Genomic DNA, 16,369 nt, shown 5'->3' on the forward strand with positions numbered 1-16,369 from the left:
TAGCTTCTCATGTGGAACTATTTCCCATTCTTGCTTGATGAACCGCTTCAGTTGTTCAACAGTCTGGGGTCTTCCCTGTCGTATCTTACGCTTCATAATGCGCCACACATTTTCAATGGGAGACAGGTCTGGACTGCAAGCGGGCCAGGGGAGAACCTGGACTCTTTTACTTCGAAGCCACGCTGTTGTAACACGTGCAGATTGCGGCTTGGCATTATCTTTCTGAAATAAGCAGCGGCATCCATGAAGAAAGATGTCGCTTGGACGGCAGCATATGTTGCTCCAAAATCTGTATGTACTTTTCAGCATTTATGTTGCCTTCACAGAAATGTAAGTCACCTATGCCATGGGAACTAATGCACCCCCACACCATCACAGATGTTGGCTTTTGAACTTTGCGTTGATAACAGTCCGGATGGTCCGCGTCCTCTTTGGTCCAGAGCACACAACGTCCAGTGTTTCCAAAAACAATTTGAAAAGTGGACTCAGACCACAAAACACTTTTTCATTGTTCATCAGTCCATTTTAGATGAGCTCGGGCCCAGAGAACCCGGTGGCCTTTCTGGATGTTGTTCATAACCGCCTTTTGCTTTCCATGGTAGAGTTTTAACCCGCACTTACTGATGTAGAGATGACTGCATTTATTAACAGTGGTTTTCTTAAGTTTTCCTGAGCTTATTTGGTGATATCCTTTACGCACTCATGTCGGTTTTTAAGGCAGTGCCGTCTGAAGGATCGAAGGGCACGGTCATTCAGTCTTGGTTTCCGGCCGTGGCGCCTATGTGCATTTCAAATCATTGTATTTTCGTTTTATTTACATTTGACACAATTTCTCAACTTCAACCGAATCCGGTTTGTACAAACGAGGAGCTGAGAACGGGCCTGATGTAACATTAACAGGTATTCAAATAACTATAACATAAATACTACGTTTATCAAACCATCTGTGTCACTCCAAATCATTGAATCCGTCGATCAAATTCGTCGTCCTTTATGTAAAGTACGCTGCGTGTGCGGCGTGCCGCTGACATTGGACTCGGCGTCAGCTGCAGTTCAAATTATTCCACAGGCCCATACACCAATATATAAACTATATATCAAATAACAATAATATATTTCACAAAACAAGAACTCATCCTATGTAATTTAACATAAGTCGCTCCTGAGTATAAGACTGGACACAGAAAGCTTTTTTAAAGTTTTAATACCGTACCTTAACATTTCTTTCCAAACACTGCCTGTGACGCGGCAGTAATACCGCAGCAACACAGCACTAATATAGTTTGATTAAATAAATAAAAAAATATGTTTATGTGTATTGAATCAGTAAAACATTTGATGTCTTGACGGTTTATTGTGGTGTCGGAAAAAAGTGAATTGACTTTGTTTCCTACTTTTGGATTTTATACACATTGCTGTGATTGTTTACGGCAATGGGTCCCATTTTATTCGTGTTTGGTATGACCTGGCTGGGTTTTGATCTCACAACTTTCCAGTTTCAGGGTGGACACTACCACTAGGCCACTGAGCTGGAGCTTTTGTGTTGTTTTTAGTTCATATAAACCTTTAGCTTTTTTTTTTTTAACCTATTTTAGCAGATGCACTGATCGTTTGGCATTTTTAATTTTGTTGTACATGTGACAATGACAATAAAGATCTATTTACCCATCTGTGTAACCAATAAAGTTGTGACGCTATGCCCAAACAGCTTTTTTTTTACTCCACCACGCATAAAAGCGAGTGGAGACGCCAAGCTGCCCTTGTTACAGCAAACCTGAAGACAGAGGTAAGTGGTTTCTCAGGTATCTCCCCTCCAACTTCAAATTTATAATAATAATAATACAGACTGATAAATTATTCAAGCGACCACCTGCCAGTGTTTGCAGTGATCCAGGACTGTACAAAGAAAAAAAAGGATGCTATAACTTTTAAAATGTGTAGAATGAACTCTGGTAATTCATTTAACTCATTCAAAAATGACCTTTTAACTGACTTTTTGACTGGTAAAAGGTATGTGGGTGATGTAAATGAAGCCTACAACACATTCATGGCCATTATATCCGAACTTTATGACAAAAATTGTCCTCTTGTAAAGAAAGCAGTTAAACTAAATTCAGTGGAAAAACCATGGCTGACAAAGGGAATCTTAAGTGCTTGCAAGAAGAAAAACCTACTATACAAAGATTTATTAAAGATAAGAACAAAGGAAGCTGAATTAAAATATAAGATCTATAAAATCAAATTGATTAAAATAATGAGAATCAGTAAAAGGGACTACTATAGCAAGATACTGGAGGAAAACAAGAGTAATACAATAATAACATGGAAAGTGTTAAATGAGGTTATTAAAAACAGAACTGGAAAGCCAGGATATCCTTCTTACTACATAACTATGAATGAGCTTACTATGATTGCAGAGGAGTTCAATGATTACTATGTTGGTATTGGGCCTACTTTGGCAGAGGAAGTAGCAAAAAAAGGGAGTACAAGTGACCTACTTAAGGATGTACCCATAGCCGAGCGTATGGTTGTAATGGGAACGAATGAGAAGGAAATAATAGAAATTGTTAGAGAATTTAAAAGGTAAAAAGTCAACCGACTGTAACGGGATAGATGTCCCTTGTTAAAAGTATCATTGAATGTGTAGTGAAACCCCTTACACATATCTGCAACCAATCTCTGACAAATGGTGTTTTTCCAAGTGAAATGAGTAACTGCTAAAATTATCCCGATATATAAAGCTGGGTACAAATTATAGGCCAATATCTCTACTCCCACAATTCTCTAAAATATTAGAAAAAATATTTTATAAAAGGCTTGATGATTTTATTACAAAACAAAATATTCTGTGTGACCAACAGTATGGATTTCGGAAAAATAGGACCACCACACTAGCTTTGTTAGATTTTGTAGCTTAAATAACAACAGCTATTGAAAATAGACTGTTGTAGGTGTTTTCTTGGAGCTTAAGAAAGCTTTTGATACTGTAAATTATTAAATACTGTTAACAAAACTTGAAAGATATGGGATACAAGGTATGTCACTCACTTGGTTAAACAGTTATTTATCAAACAGGACTCAATATGTGCAACTTATGGACTGTAAATCAAAACTAAAACAGGTAAAGTGTGGTGTTCCTCAGGGCTCGATATTAGACCCCTTGTTATTTATTTTGTATGTCAATGATATATGCAAGGTCTCCAGGTTACTCAAGGCTGTACTTTTTGCAGATGACACAAACCTGCTTTGCAGTGGGGAGGACCTGGATCAACTAATGGATACTGTGGGTATTGAAATGGAAAAATTACAGAGTTGGTTTGACACAAAAACTAACACTAAATTTAAGTAAAAAAAGTATTATATTTGGAAACCGTCCGACCAACAGACAAAATTCTTACAATAAAAAATATAGAAATAGAAAGAGTAAATGAAGTAAAGTTTCTTGGAGTGCTTATAGATAATAAATTAAGTTGGAAACCACGTATAATGTATATCAAATCAAACATTTCAAAATCACTAGCAGTATTATATAAATCAGTCATTATATTCCTTGTACTGCTCCTTCATACTCCCATACATTATGTACTGTGTGGCGGTGTGGGGCAATACATACAAAACAAACACAGATCCAATCTTCATTCTTCAAAAAAAAGAAATAAGGACAAAATATTGACGGGATACCGTAACATGCTGTGAAGTTGTTGAAGTTGCTTTTGTATTTATCTAAAGAAATAATAATTATATATATATATATATATATATATATATATATATAAAAAAATTCCCCTCTCACCCTCCGCGGGTGGTCTCCCACTCCAAGCTCGGGTCCTCTACCAGAGGCCTGGGAGCTTGAGGGTTCTGCGCAGTATTTTGGCTGTTCCTAGCACTGCACAGAGAGGAGTCAACATCAACTGCCCAAGTAATTGGGTACACAGCTCCAAGAGAATATGCAAGCCTGAACAAGTCAGCAACTGACCTGAAAAATAAGATCATGACTCGAATGAACAGCGGCCAACCCCGACGCCAACTACAAAGGCTAAGAGAAGCACCACCAGAAGATCTGGTTGAAAATCTGAATGCAGCACTGAGAGCAATCCCTACAACCACCATCACTGAAACCAATGAGTTGATATACACTTCAGCAACAGTGATCCTGGAGATGCTTGGTTACAAGAACAATATCAAGCATGAGATACAAAACCCACCATGGAAAACAAGGTTGGAGGCTAAGATCAAGACAGTGCGGAGAGACGTGAGCCAACTATCGGAGATCCAGAAAGGTGCAATGAAGAAACCAGCACCCAAGAAGTACAGCCAGATGAACGTACCTGAAGCACTGGAGACTGCCAAACAGAGGCTCCTAGCCCTGTCCAGCCGCCTAAAGAGATACACAAGAGAAAGTGAAGCCAGGCGAATATATATATATATATATATATATATATATATATATATATATATATATATATATATATATATATATATATATATATATATATATATATATATATATATATATATATATATATATAAAAATTCCCCTCTCACCCTCCGCGGGTGGTCTCCCACTCCAAGCTCGGGTCCTCTACCAGAGGCCTGGGAGCTTGAGGGTTCTGCGCAGTATTTTGGCTGTTCCTAGCACTGCACTCTTCTGGACTGAGATGTCTGATGTTGTTCCTGGAATCTGCTGTAGCCACTCCTCCAGTTTGGGGGTCACTGCCCCAAGTGCCCCAATGACCACGGGCACCACCGAGGCCTTCACTTTCCAGGCCTTCTCAAGCGCTTCTTTGAGGCCCTGGTATTTCTCTAGCTTCTCAAGTTCTTTTTTCCTGATGTTGCCATCGCTTGGTATTGCTACATCCACTACAACGGCCTTCTTCTGCTGTTTGTCCACCACCACAATGTCCGGTTGGTTCGCCATCACCATCTTGTCAGTCTGGATCTGGAAGTCCCACAGGATCTTGGCTCGCCCGTTCTCTGCCACCTTAGGGGGTGCTTCCCACTTTGAACTTGGGGCTTCCAGTCCATACTCTGCACAGATGTTCCTGTACACTATGCCAGCCACTTGGTTATGACGTTCCATGTATGCTTTCCCTGCTAGCATCTTACACCCTACTGTTATGTGCTGGACTGTCTCAGGGGCCTCTTTGCACAGCCTACACCTTGGGTCTTGTCTGGTGTGGTAGATCTTGGCCTCTATTGCTCTGGTGTTCAGAGCCTGTTCCTGTGCAGCCATGATGAGTGCCTCTGTGCTGTCCTTCAGTCCAGCTTTTTCCAGCCATTGGTAGGATCTCTTGATGTCAGCCACTTCACTTATCTGCCGATGGTACATCCCATGTAGGGGTTTGTCCTCCCATGATGGTGTCTCTAGCCACTCTTCCTCTGTCTGCCATTGTCTGAGACATTCACTGAGCACGTCATCCTTTCGGGCCTTTTCCTTGATGTACTCATGGATCTTGGCTGTTTCATCCCGAACAGTGGCTCTCACACTCAGTAGTCCTCGGCCTCCTTCTTTACGGCTAGTGTACAGTCTCAGGGTGCTGGACTTAGGGTGGAACCCTCCGTGCATGGTTAGGAGCTTCCGTGTCTTGACATCTGTGGTTTGCGTCTCTTCCTTTGGCCAGCTTATTATTCCTGCAGGGTATCTATAAGTACTTACTTTACTATGTATCTATAATTTGCATGATTTTGAGAATGATCACGGCTTACGGCCATACTACCCTGAGAACGCCCGATCTCGTCCGATCTCGGAAGCTAAGCAGGGTCGGGCCTGTTTAGTACTTGGATGGGAGACCGCCTGGGAATACCAGGTGCCGTAAGCTTTATTTATTTATTTATTTATTTATTTATTTATTTATTTATTTATTTATTTATTTATTTATTTATTTATTTATTTATTTATTTATTTATTTATTTATTTATTTATTTATTTATTTATTTATTTACTTACTTACAACACCCATTACGTATGGCATTCGGAAACTGCAAGCCAAGTTTAAACTCCGACATTGAAATTATAACCCGAGTTTCCAACCTATATAGTGGCGTCATCCGTAGCATTATATATAAAATGCACGATTTTGAGAGTGATCACGGTTTACGGCCATACTACCCTGAGAACTCCCGATTTCGTCCGATCTCGGAAGCTAAGCAGGGTCGACCCTGGTTAGTACTTGAATGGGAGACCGTCTGGGAATACCGGGTGCTGTAAGCTTTATTTATTTATTTATTTATTTATTTATTTATTTATTTATTTATTTATTTATTTATTTATTTATTTATTTATTTATTTATTTATTTATTTATTTATTTACTTACTTACTTACTTACTTACTTACTTACTTACTTACTTACTTACTTAATATATGTACTTACTTTACTATGTATCTATAAAATGCATGATTTTGAGAATGATCACGGCTTACGGCCATACTACCCTGAGAACGCCCGATCTCGTCCGATCTCGGAAGCTAAGCAGGGTCGGGCCTGGATAGTACTTGGATGGGAGACCGCCTGGGAATACCAGGTGCTGTAAGCTTTATTTATTTATTTACTTACTTACTTACTTACTTACTTACTCATTTATTTATTTATTTATTTATTTATTTATTTATTTATTTATTTATTTATTTATTTATTTATTTATTTATTTATTTATTTATTTACTTACTTACTTACTTACTTACTTACTTACTTACTCATTTATTTATTTATTTATTTATTTATTTATTTATTTATTTATTTATTTATTTATTTATTTATTTATTTATTTATTTATTTATTTATTTATTTTCCCCCCACTTCAATTGTTAAAGCAAATTTTGACAACACCCATTACGTATGGCATTCGGAAACTGCAACCCGAGTTTAAACTCCGACATTGAAATTATAACCCGAGTTTCCAACCTATATAGTGGCGTCATCCGTAGCATTATATATAAAATTTACGATTTTGAGTGTGATCACGGCTTACGGCCATACTACCCTGAGAACGCCCGATCTCGTCCGATCTCGGAAGCTAAGCAGGGTCGGGCCTGGTTAGTACTTGGATGGGAGACCGCCTGGGAATACCAGGTGCTGTAAGCTTTATTTATTTATTTATTTATTTATTTATTTATTTATTTATTTATTTATTTACTTACTTACTTACTTACTCATTTATTTATTTATTTATTTATTTATTTATTTTCCCCCCACTTCAATTGTTAAAGCAGATTTTGACAACACCCATTACGTATGGCATTCGGAAACTGCAACCCGAGTTTAAACTCCGACATTGAAATTATAACCCGAGTTTCCAACCTATATAGTGGCGTCATCCGTAGCATTATATATAAAATGCACGATTTTGAGTGTGATCACGGCTTACGGCCATACTACCCTGAGAACGCCCGATCTCGTCCGATCTCGGAAGCTAAGCACAGTCGGGCCTGGTTAGTACTTGGATGGGAGACCGCCTGGGAATACCAGGTGCTGTAAGCTTTATTTATTTATTTATTTATTTATTTATTTATTTATTTATTTATTTATTTATTTATTTATTTATTTACTTATTTACTTACTTACTTACTTACTTACTTACTTACTTACTTACTTACTTACTTACTTACTTACTTACTTACTTACTTACTTACAACACCCATTACGTATGGCATTCGGAAACTGCAAACCGAGTTTAAACTCCGACATTGAAATTATAACCCGAGTTTCCAACCTATATTGTGTGGCGTCATCCGTAGCATTGTAGTTCACGTCTTTTACCGCTAGAGAGCAGACTATGTACAGTGAATAAAGAGGCTGGCTCCCTGTGAACTCAAAGCAGCAGTTTTTATTTGTAAAAGAAACCAAAACAACACATTGCGCTTACATGTAGGGTTTTTCCACTTTTCATGACATATACAGCAAAATGCAGGTCGTAATGGCAAATTTGTGCTACCACATAAAAAGCTGTCAATAACTTTTCATGATAACCATGTTTCCATGAAACGCCCTTTCAGGGGCGATTGTATCTATAGAATGCATGATTTTGAGAATGATCACGGCTTACGGCCATACTACCCTGATAACGCCCGATCTCGGAGGCTAAGCAGGGTCGGGCCTGGTTAGTACTTGGATGGGAGACCGCCTGGGAATACCAGGTTCTGTAAGCTTTATTTATTTGTTTACTTACTTACATTTATTTATTTATTTATTTATTTATTTATTTATTTATTTATTTATTTATTTATTTATTTATTTATTTATTTATTTATTTTCCCCCACTTCAATTGTTAAAGCAAATTTTGACAACACCCATTACGTATGGCATTCGGAAACTGCAAGCCGAGTTTAAACTCGGACATTGAAATTATAACCCGAGTTTCCAACCTATATTGTGTGGCCTCATCCGTAGCATTGTAGTTCACGTCTTTTACCGCTCGTGTAAGTCTGCAATACATTGATAATGGCAAAGCGCTTCGTAAATTAAATGCATGCTCCCTCACCCGTCCCTGGCTCTTCTGCGCCTGCGCACCAGCAGAGCTTGTTTCCGGTTAGCGCGAAAATACTAATCTATAGACGTGACCTCCAACTGCCCAAATTTTCAAGTTTAACAAACAATGAGCATCTTGAATTACTTCGCCCTGAAGGGTAAGTTTTAATTCCAAAATATTACAGTAGATTTTTTTCTACAATTCCCAAAATATGAGCCCTGTGGACCTGAGATGGGGTGTTGTGTGGGTGTGGGTGTTTTGGGTGTGGGGGTGAGGGTTGGATCATGGGGTGGGGGTTTTGGTTGGGTTTTGGTGGTTTTTGGGGGTGGGGGTGGCAGTGGGGGTGGGGGTGGGGTGGCTCCGTCATTGAAGCAGGACGGAGCGGGTTTCTTCGGCACAGGTACGATGGTGGCAGCTTTGACACACGACGGGACGATGGCCTGCTGCAGGGAAGTGTTAAAGATGTCTGTGAAGACATCCGTCAGCTCACCAGCGCAGTCCTTCAGCGCTCGACCCGGGATGTTGTCAGGGCCCGCCGCCTTACGGATGTTGTTAGCGGCAAGCGCCCTCCTCACGCTGTCGGCAGAGAGGCACAGGGGTAGCTCCTGTGAAGTTACTGGAATATAATATATTGAGGAAGTCTGCTGTATGTGACTGCTTAGTTTCAAGCAAATTAATATTATAGTCACCAAGTAGGACACATTCAACTCTACAGCCACGGGGGATAAGTTTCTGAGCAGTTTTCAGCACCAAGTTAGCAAAATGGTCATAATTTGTGCTAACCGGTATTATATTCTTGATCTTCTCTTCCAGCTCGTTGGTGAATCTTTCCCAGTCTGCTTTCTTGTAGTTGTAGCGCCTTTTGAAGGGCACGATGATTGGGACTAATGCCGCGTTGATTTGGATCCCGATGGGATCCAAATGGGTCCAAATTGGCTTGATGGAATAGGGTCCACCACAGTCTTTTTACACAGTCTAGCGATGTTATTTGTGACCATGGTGAGATCTCGATTATAGCCCCGTTTCCAGCGAGCACTAAGGAACGAGTGTGGTAGCTTGGGGTCATGGATAATACTTAGTTTGTTGGCCTCTATCCATTCCTCAACTGCTTCTCCATCCTTGTTCATTTCAGGGTAGCCATACTGGATACTGTGGCTGTTGAAGTCACCAATAATGATCTGTGGTTTGTTGTGTATTTTGGGGATTGGCTGGGGGAATATGAAGTCTACAGGTGGTGGTTTATGGACAGATGTGTCAGGCTTGGAACAGGGAGAGGACTCGAATGCAGAGTTCCAACAAAAGGTGTTCTATTCTCTCAAGCAGAAGACAGCACAAAAAACAAAAGCGCCTCAAGATGAGGGACAAAAGGCAAAAACCAAAAGCGCCTCAAAATGAGGGAAAAAGGCTGGAGACAGCAAACAAAAAGGTGCCTCAAAATGAGGGAAATACTATGGCAAAAAAACGAACTAAACAAAAACACAGAGCTCAGGCTGGGCAAAAGGTATCTTCTATCTATGATCTCTCAGGGGATTTCTGTCACTTACGTGAGCGCTAGTGTTCATGACTGGGCAAGATGCACTGGCACAAGACAAGGGGAAGACGCAGGCTATATACACACACAGAAGGCCAACGACACAGGTGCACACAATTGGGATCAGGGAAGTCAAGTGGCCTGACGCGCAGAGGAAGGACCCATGAACTGAAACGAGAGGAGAGTTACCAAAATAAAACAGGAAGTGACAATACGAAGGACAGGACAAGACAAAAAACGGCCCACAAAACAAGACAGCATGACAAGATGTTACTACAGCATTGCTTAGCTCGACAGATAGGACTTCGATATCATGGTCATCTGACATGTCTATGTCTTCTATAGCTAAACCTGTTTTTACAAATATGGCACTGCTGTACTGCCTGTGAGCAGGGCTGTGGACTCGGTTCGGACTCGGTCATTTTTGCCGGACTCGGACTTGGTGCTGATTTTGACCGAGTCCACCGAGTCCGACAATAAAAAAGAGGCAAGACGCAGCCAGAGAGTGTCAAGTTACAGTCAATGCGGTAGGAGTTGGAAGAAGCAGTAAAAACTCCACCAAACTCGTCGTAATGACCCGTGATATGTGTTATATCCTTACTATTGTAGTGTATTATTATTATGATATCATGCAATGTTCATCTCACTAGTAAGCCTAAGTATGACCAGGGCATGTTCAGGTCAGGTTCGTGCGGGATTGTTTGAGGCTTGGTCCAGGAAGGTAGACTCGTTGGCGCCAGACACATCTGGCTTCCATTAACAACTGCTAAGATACACATGATGTAGAGATGAGGAGGCAACTGCGGGGTCATAGGTCAGCCAACAGCCCCATCTGCGCGCTCCCGCGTGGAGGGAAGCGCAAGGGTATAAGGTTTAGGACGAGAGTAGAAAAAGGGACTCGACATCTTGGCTAGGGCGCGAGACACTTCTCTCTGACATCAGTTGAATAAAATCTTTCCCCAATCAGCCATGTGTGACTGAAGTTTTCCTTCCCCAAGCCAGCCACTTTTTCACCATCTTGTTTGGAAGACCAGCTGACCATCGAAGAGAATTCACCACACTATTTTCCAGGTTCTTAGATAGCAAGAATAGGTCGGACAACGACGTGAATGATAACTGCTTTATTCCTTACTCACAGTGCATTCACAGGGCGTACCACAACAACACAGAATGCCCATCCCACTTCCGGGGTTTTTCTACTACGGAATTTGAGTTAGCCCAAAATACACAACATCTCTTCCCCTCTTACAATGAACGTGCTATATGCATGAACAACATAGTCTTATGCACCTATAACTTGACATCTTCAAGATCTATCAATAACTACCATTAAACAATTATCATATACGGTCCAGACAATTATGACAATAATATTTCCATGAAACCTTAACTTTGGGTGAGGGTGGACTACCTCGAATTATACCGAACTATAGCGAAAAACCGATGTCGTACGGCGTCGTACGGCGTCAGCACTGTTGTTTTCAATCAAAACATGAAGAACTCACGTTTGCGTCAGTCATTTTTAATTTTTATAAAGGATTATTCTCATTTTATCTCTTTAAATTCATCCGCGTTCTGCCATTGAAGCGGGGTGCATTCAAAGACTAGTCGTACAGACGGAAACGTTTTGTGATCAAATCTTTCATAACGAGAATGATTTGAGTGAATTGATTTGAATGAATAATTAGGAAATTTCAGTTCTGAAGGCTCCTTTTGTCCCAAGCAAAGTGACAGATGGCTGGGAGGGGGGATACAAATTGTAAAATCAATTCACTCAAATCATTCTCGTTATGAAAATTTTGATCACAAAACGTGTGTGGCTTTTTCTTAAATGAACACGTTTGACATTGCTATTGTGTCAGCTTTTAATTATATTGCGCTGTCATGTTAAAGCAAATTAATAAATGCAACAATATTCATTTGCTTTGAAAATACCTGAGTAATAAGATAAAATGGATAGATGGATGAATGATAATCACAATTAAGTCTCCTTTGTAATATTTACTCCTTGTAGCCTGTACCCAAAAAGAGGAGTTTCTTTTTCTTCATCGAGGTTGATGCAAAGAGCTCACGTAATTATATTTTGCGTTTTGGTGAAGTGAGTGAGTGTTCCGTCTGTACGACTGGTCTTTGAATGCACCCCGCTCCAATGGCAGTACGCGGATGAATTTAAAGACATCAAATGAGAATAATCCTTTATAAAAATTAAAATTGACTGACGCAAACGTGAGTTCTTCATGTTTTTATTGAAAACAACATAGTGCTGACGCGGTACGACATGGATTTTTCGCTTTCCAAATAAGGGGTCGTCACTAATTATTTGTGTTTAGATAAATGTCTGAGGTATAATGGTGTAATTAATGATTAAAACTTGAAAGTATCTGTTTATTGTATTCGTTTATATGTTTAATAAGGACAAAGCCATCACAAAACTGTTGTAATTATTTAGATTTTGATCTAAATTAGCCTTGAATAAAGACTAAGCAGTCACATGAATTAACAGAAAAAATGGACAGCCGGACTCGCACTCGGACTCAGACTCATGGTCAAGAGGCCGGACTCTGACTCGGACTCGGTGCAAAAATCCGACCGAGTCCACAGCCCTGCCTGTGAGGTCGTTCAATGGTCAGGACCATTCCTGGTATGGTGGGGTGATTATTTTCACTTCCTCTGTGCGTCTCTTGCAAGCAGAGCACGTCACAGTGTTGTCTGCTGCATAGCTCGGCTAAGAGTGTTCGTTTTGCAGAGGAGAACCCTTCGATGTTCACAGATAGGATAGTCAATGCTGGTCGTGAGGAGGTTCCTCGTTTCCAAGGTCAACCTTTATGTCTAACTCCAGGCATGATGTTGTTTTCTGTTCTGTAGCTTTTTGGCTTGTAGTTTTCGGCGTAGGTTGTAGCGTAGCTTGTAGCGTAGCTTGTAGCTGCGTTGTAGCTGCGTTGTAGCTTGTAACTTTTGCTTGTAATGGTGAAAGGATTAGCAGTATCTAGTCGATCTAGTTGATCTCGTCAATACTCCCGGGGCCGCAACGTGGACGCTCCTTTCATGACCCCCAAACCTCATTGAATAAAGTACATAAGCAGACAAGTACATTCACATATTAAATCAATAAAAGAAACATTTTACGCATATAATTATACCTACACACCAAATCAATAAAGACATAACTAGACATTTTTTATAGGGGGTAATGACAAAGGTTTTTATAACTTTATGATCTGATATGTATTTCTGAGCACTTTGAAATAACAAATGTTTTTTGATATATTGCCTGAATAGCTTAAATGACCCTCAAGGAACTGTTTAATGCATGCCTGATGATTTTCTAAATCACGAACACTGCCAAAGTCGTCCAAAAATGTTCAGTACTTGATTATATCTTATGTTTTGACTAATGGTAGACGCCAGTTTTCGATTACCGTTTTTTTCCGTGTATAGTGCGCAAAATTTAACTAATTTATTGTCCTAAAATCTGGGGTGCGTATTATACATGGGTACAAAAAAAAAAAAAATTAAAATTTTTATTTTATTTTTTTTTTATTTTTATTTTTTAAAGAAAGTCATGGTACAACAAAACCAACAACAGGACTGACCGACAAATTCGTGGAACAAAAAGACAGGGTGACATTACCAAAGACAGGAACAGAATGACAGTAACACATGCAATGATCCAACGGTGAGCGAGGGGCAGACAGGACTTAAATACAAAACACGTTACATTGATTGAGGTGACACGGGAAGAGAGGGGCGGCGCGAACAGAAACTATGGCAACCTAGACACATAGCAAAACTGGGGACGAGACATGACAAATCTCCCCCGAAATAAAACTCACCTTTCTTCTTGTTTGTTGTCAATCGCGCATCGCATTCAGCCATCCTGCCCAACACACTTAGTCAAAAAAAATCCATAATTGACGACACATCGTTTGATGCGATGGTGCAATCCTTGATGGTGTGTTATTGTCAAATATTGTTTGTTTTTAATCTCCATCGCGGACCGGACGTCATACGGAGGCCGCCATTACAGATGCGCAGAACGTATGCGCAAGAAACGTCAGCTATATTAAGAGCGAGATATGTTTCCTTCCTATTAGTTTCAATTCACAGTTCAATTAGCAGTTTCAATCAGCAAATAACAAAATGCGTATTACAGGTAATATTTTATTTCACAACACTTTGCCTTGTTCCTTTCGTCTCTGCTGTTCATTTCAAACACGCTCCATACGACCGCAATGCTCTTGTATCAGACGCTCGCTCGATCACCTGCTAATTTGCTGTCTGTCACAATGTACCCTACACAAATCCGAAACATTTGTTGCGGCTCCGAGTCACGACGAGGGGCAAGTTTTGGTTTCCAAGGGTGTTTTTATTCCTCTTCAACGTCTCTCCCATACAGAGCCGCCTCTTTCCCGTGCGCGCACGGAGCGCGGTGGTGCGTTTACGGGCAGTCGGAGAAATCAACGCCAACAAAAAAAATTACATCCAGCCTAGTTAAGACCATACCAAAGACTATGAAAATGGGACCCATTGCCTCCCTGCGTGTATGACGATCATTGGGACTTAAAAAGAAAAAAAAAAAAAATTCTTTTTTTTAAAAAATTCATAAAAATTGGGTGCGTATTATACATGGGTACAAGCTTTTTTCCAGCATCAGCATGCCATTCTTAGGGTGCGTACTATACATGGGGGCGCACTATACACGGAAAAAAACGGTACTACTGAAGGCTCTGGACAGAGGGAAATATTTTGCCTAACAAAGAAAAGATATGGTTGGAAGCATGATTAAACTAAGAATATGATGATGTAAGCAAGTACATGAGTATCAAAAGAACAAACAAACATGGTCAGGGAACATTAGTAAATTGATGATCTCACAGCCAAAAGCTCACGTAATTACGTACAAAATGACAAAATTGATAGAATGATGAATGAGCGGTGTACGACAGTGGGCGAAGTGGATGTATGTGCAGGAATGGTTTACAGGAAGAACACTAGGAGATAAAAACCGGTAGAGGTGCCAGAGGGAGACAACCAAGAACCCGGCCAAAGATGATCGTCAAGGCTGAAAGACGGAAAGGCCCCCATACACATCGAATCGCCCATAATCAGCACCCAACCCCACGGGACCAGCTCTCACCAAATCAGCACCTACTCCCATGGAGTCAAACTCTCCTGCGAACTTGCCACACCCCCTGACTCATCACCCATCAAACTCGGCCCACACTGGCATATGCGACTGAATATAAGCTGAGCAAAGAAAGAACCTTGAACGTTGCCTTTTCTGAATGGAGACTTTCTGCTCTTGAGAATGGTCGCACGAAAGGCCCAGCGCTGTATTGTACTTTCCTGAAAACAGAGCTTTCTTAACAAGAATTGTGATTGAACTCAACCAACCTGTGTCAGTCTAAATTTTGTTTCGGTGTCTTAGCCTTTTCCTAAAACTGAAGAAATAAAACGAGCACACGGTGAGTAAATTGGATAACAGGTGATTGGCTATGGCTTTTGCCATGAGGCGCGGATGGCCCGCTTCCCAAATTGTGGACCAAAAATCCAACACTATCTTAAAGAAATGTGAATGCCAGAGCCGGAATTGAATCTGCAAGCTCTGCACTGTGAGGCGGATGTGCTAACCAGTTGACCAATGTGCTACCCGATTTGAAGTCATTTAGCTAAATTTCCCTGCTTTCTGCTCAGGTTTTAAGGGGTATTGTTCCCTTTTTGTTTTATTTAAAGTTAAAGGACATGGGTTGAAAATTGGGATATTTGAAAATCGTGTCTTTTAAGATGTGTGGACCAGGGACATGCGGTCAGAGGTGGCAAGGGAGGCTATGCCTCCCCTGGTATCATGAAAAGGGGAAAAACAAATTCAATTGTTATAGTCATTTTCCTTTAAATTTCAATAGTTTTGTTTCATTTTTAACCAACATCGCTAAATTTTTATAGTTATTTTAAAACCAAAAACGATTTGCTCGGAGGAGCCAACGTCCTGTCTAGCCTCCTCTGAGGATTGGGTAATCACACGAATGGCTATGTTGATATGCTATGCAGTTAGACTGAACTGCTCTCTGTCTTCATGTCGCTGTTTAAGTGTTCAAATACTGTGGCTATATTAATTAATTTCCGTAGTTAAGCTGGTGTATATAATATCTTGTGTTTTTCGTCATCTGTCTGTTACATTGTGTTTCTTTAGATGAACAAAACGGCTTTGAAAAGAGATCTTACGGAGGCTACGAAAAAAGTTTCTCCAGCCTTATGACAGAGGGTGCTAGTGATCCCGGGATGTAGAATAAGAGATCTCCAGTTCAAATTTACAGTGAACAACTGAGGAACAGTCGTCCATTTGTTTTGTTTTACATTTGTTTTTTTCCCC

At 40.2% G+C, this 16,369-nt stretch overlaps 4 non-coding genes and 2 pseudogenes across 4 annotated transcripts; all 6 read left to right on the forward strand.

Moving 5' to 3' along the window:
• The first annotated feature begins 5,700 nt into the window (after positions 1 to 5,700).
• LOC133159188 (5S ribosomal RNA) lies at positions 5,701 to 5,819 on the forward strand. Its single transcript, XR_009715667.1, has one exon. It is a non-coding gene; the product is annotated as a 5S ribosomal RNA (ribosomal RNA).
• Positions 5,820 to 6,092: 273 nt separating this feature from the next.
• On the forward strand, positions 6,093 to 6,211 carry LOC133159161 (5S ribosomal RNA; annotated as a pseudogene).
• A 205-nt stretch (positions 6,212 to 6,416) lies between these two features.
• LOC133159084 (5S ribosomal RNA) lies at positions 6,417 to 6,535 on the forward strand. The gene has a single exon (XR_009715591.1). It is a non-coding gene; the product is annotated as a 5S ribosomal RNA (ribosomal RNA).
• Positions 6,536 to 6,964: 429 nt separating this feature from the next.
• Positions 6,965 to 7,083, forward strand: LOC133159038 (5S ribosomal RNA). Its single transcript, XR_009715547.1, has one exon. It is a non-coding gene; the product is annotated as a 5S ribosomal RNA (ribosomal RNA).
• A 277-nt stretch (positions 7,084 to 7,360) lies between these two features.
• On the forward strand, positions 7,361 to 7,479 carry LOC133159030 (5S ribosomal RNA). The gene has a single exon (XR_009715540.1). It is a non-coding gene; the product is annotated as a 5S ribosomal RNA (ribosomal RNA).
• Positions 7,480 to 8,038: 559 nt separating this feature from the next.
• On the forward strand, positions 8,039 to 8,147 carry LOC133159184 (5S ribosomal RNA; annotated as a pseudogene).
• The last annotated feature ends 8,222 nt before the right edge of the window (positions 8,148 to 16,369 follow it).

This window comes from Syngnathus typhle, linkage group LG8 (genome assembly GCF_033458585.1).
Source record: "Syngnathus typhle isolate RoL2023-S1 ecotype Sweden linkage group LG8, RoL_Styp_1.0, whole genome shotgun sequence".
In the NCBI taxonomy this organism is placed as follows: domain Eukaryota; kingdom Metazoa; phylum Chordata; class Actinopteri; order Syngnathiformes; family Syngnathidae; genus Syngnathus; species Syngnathus typhle.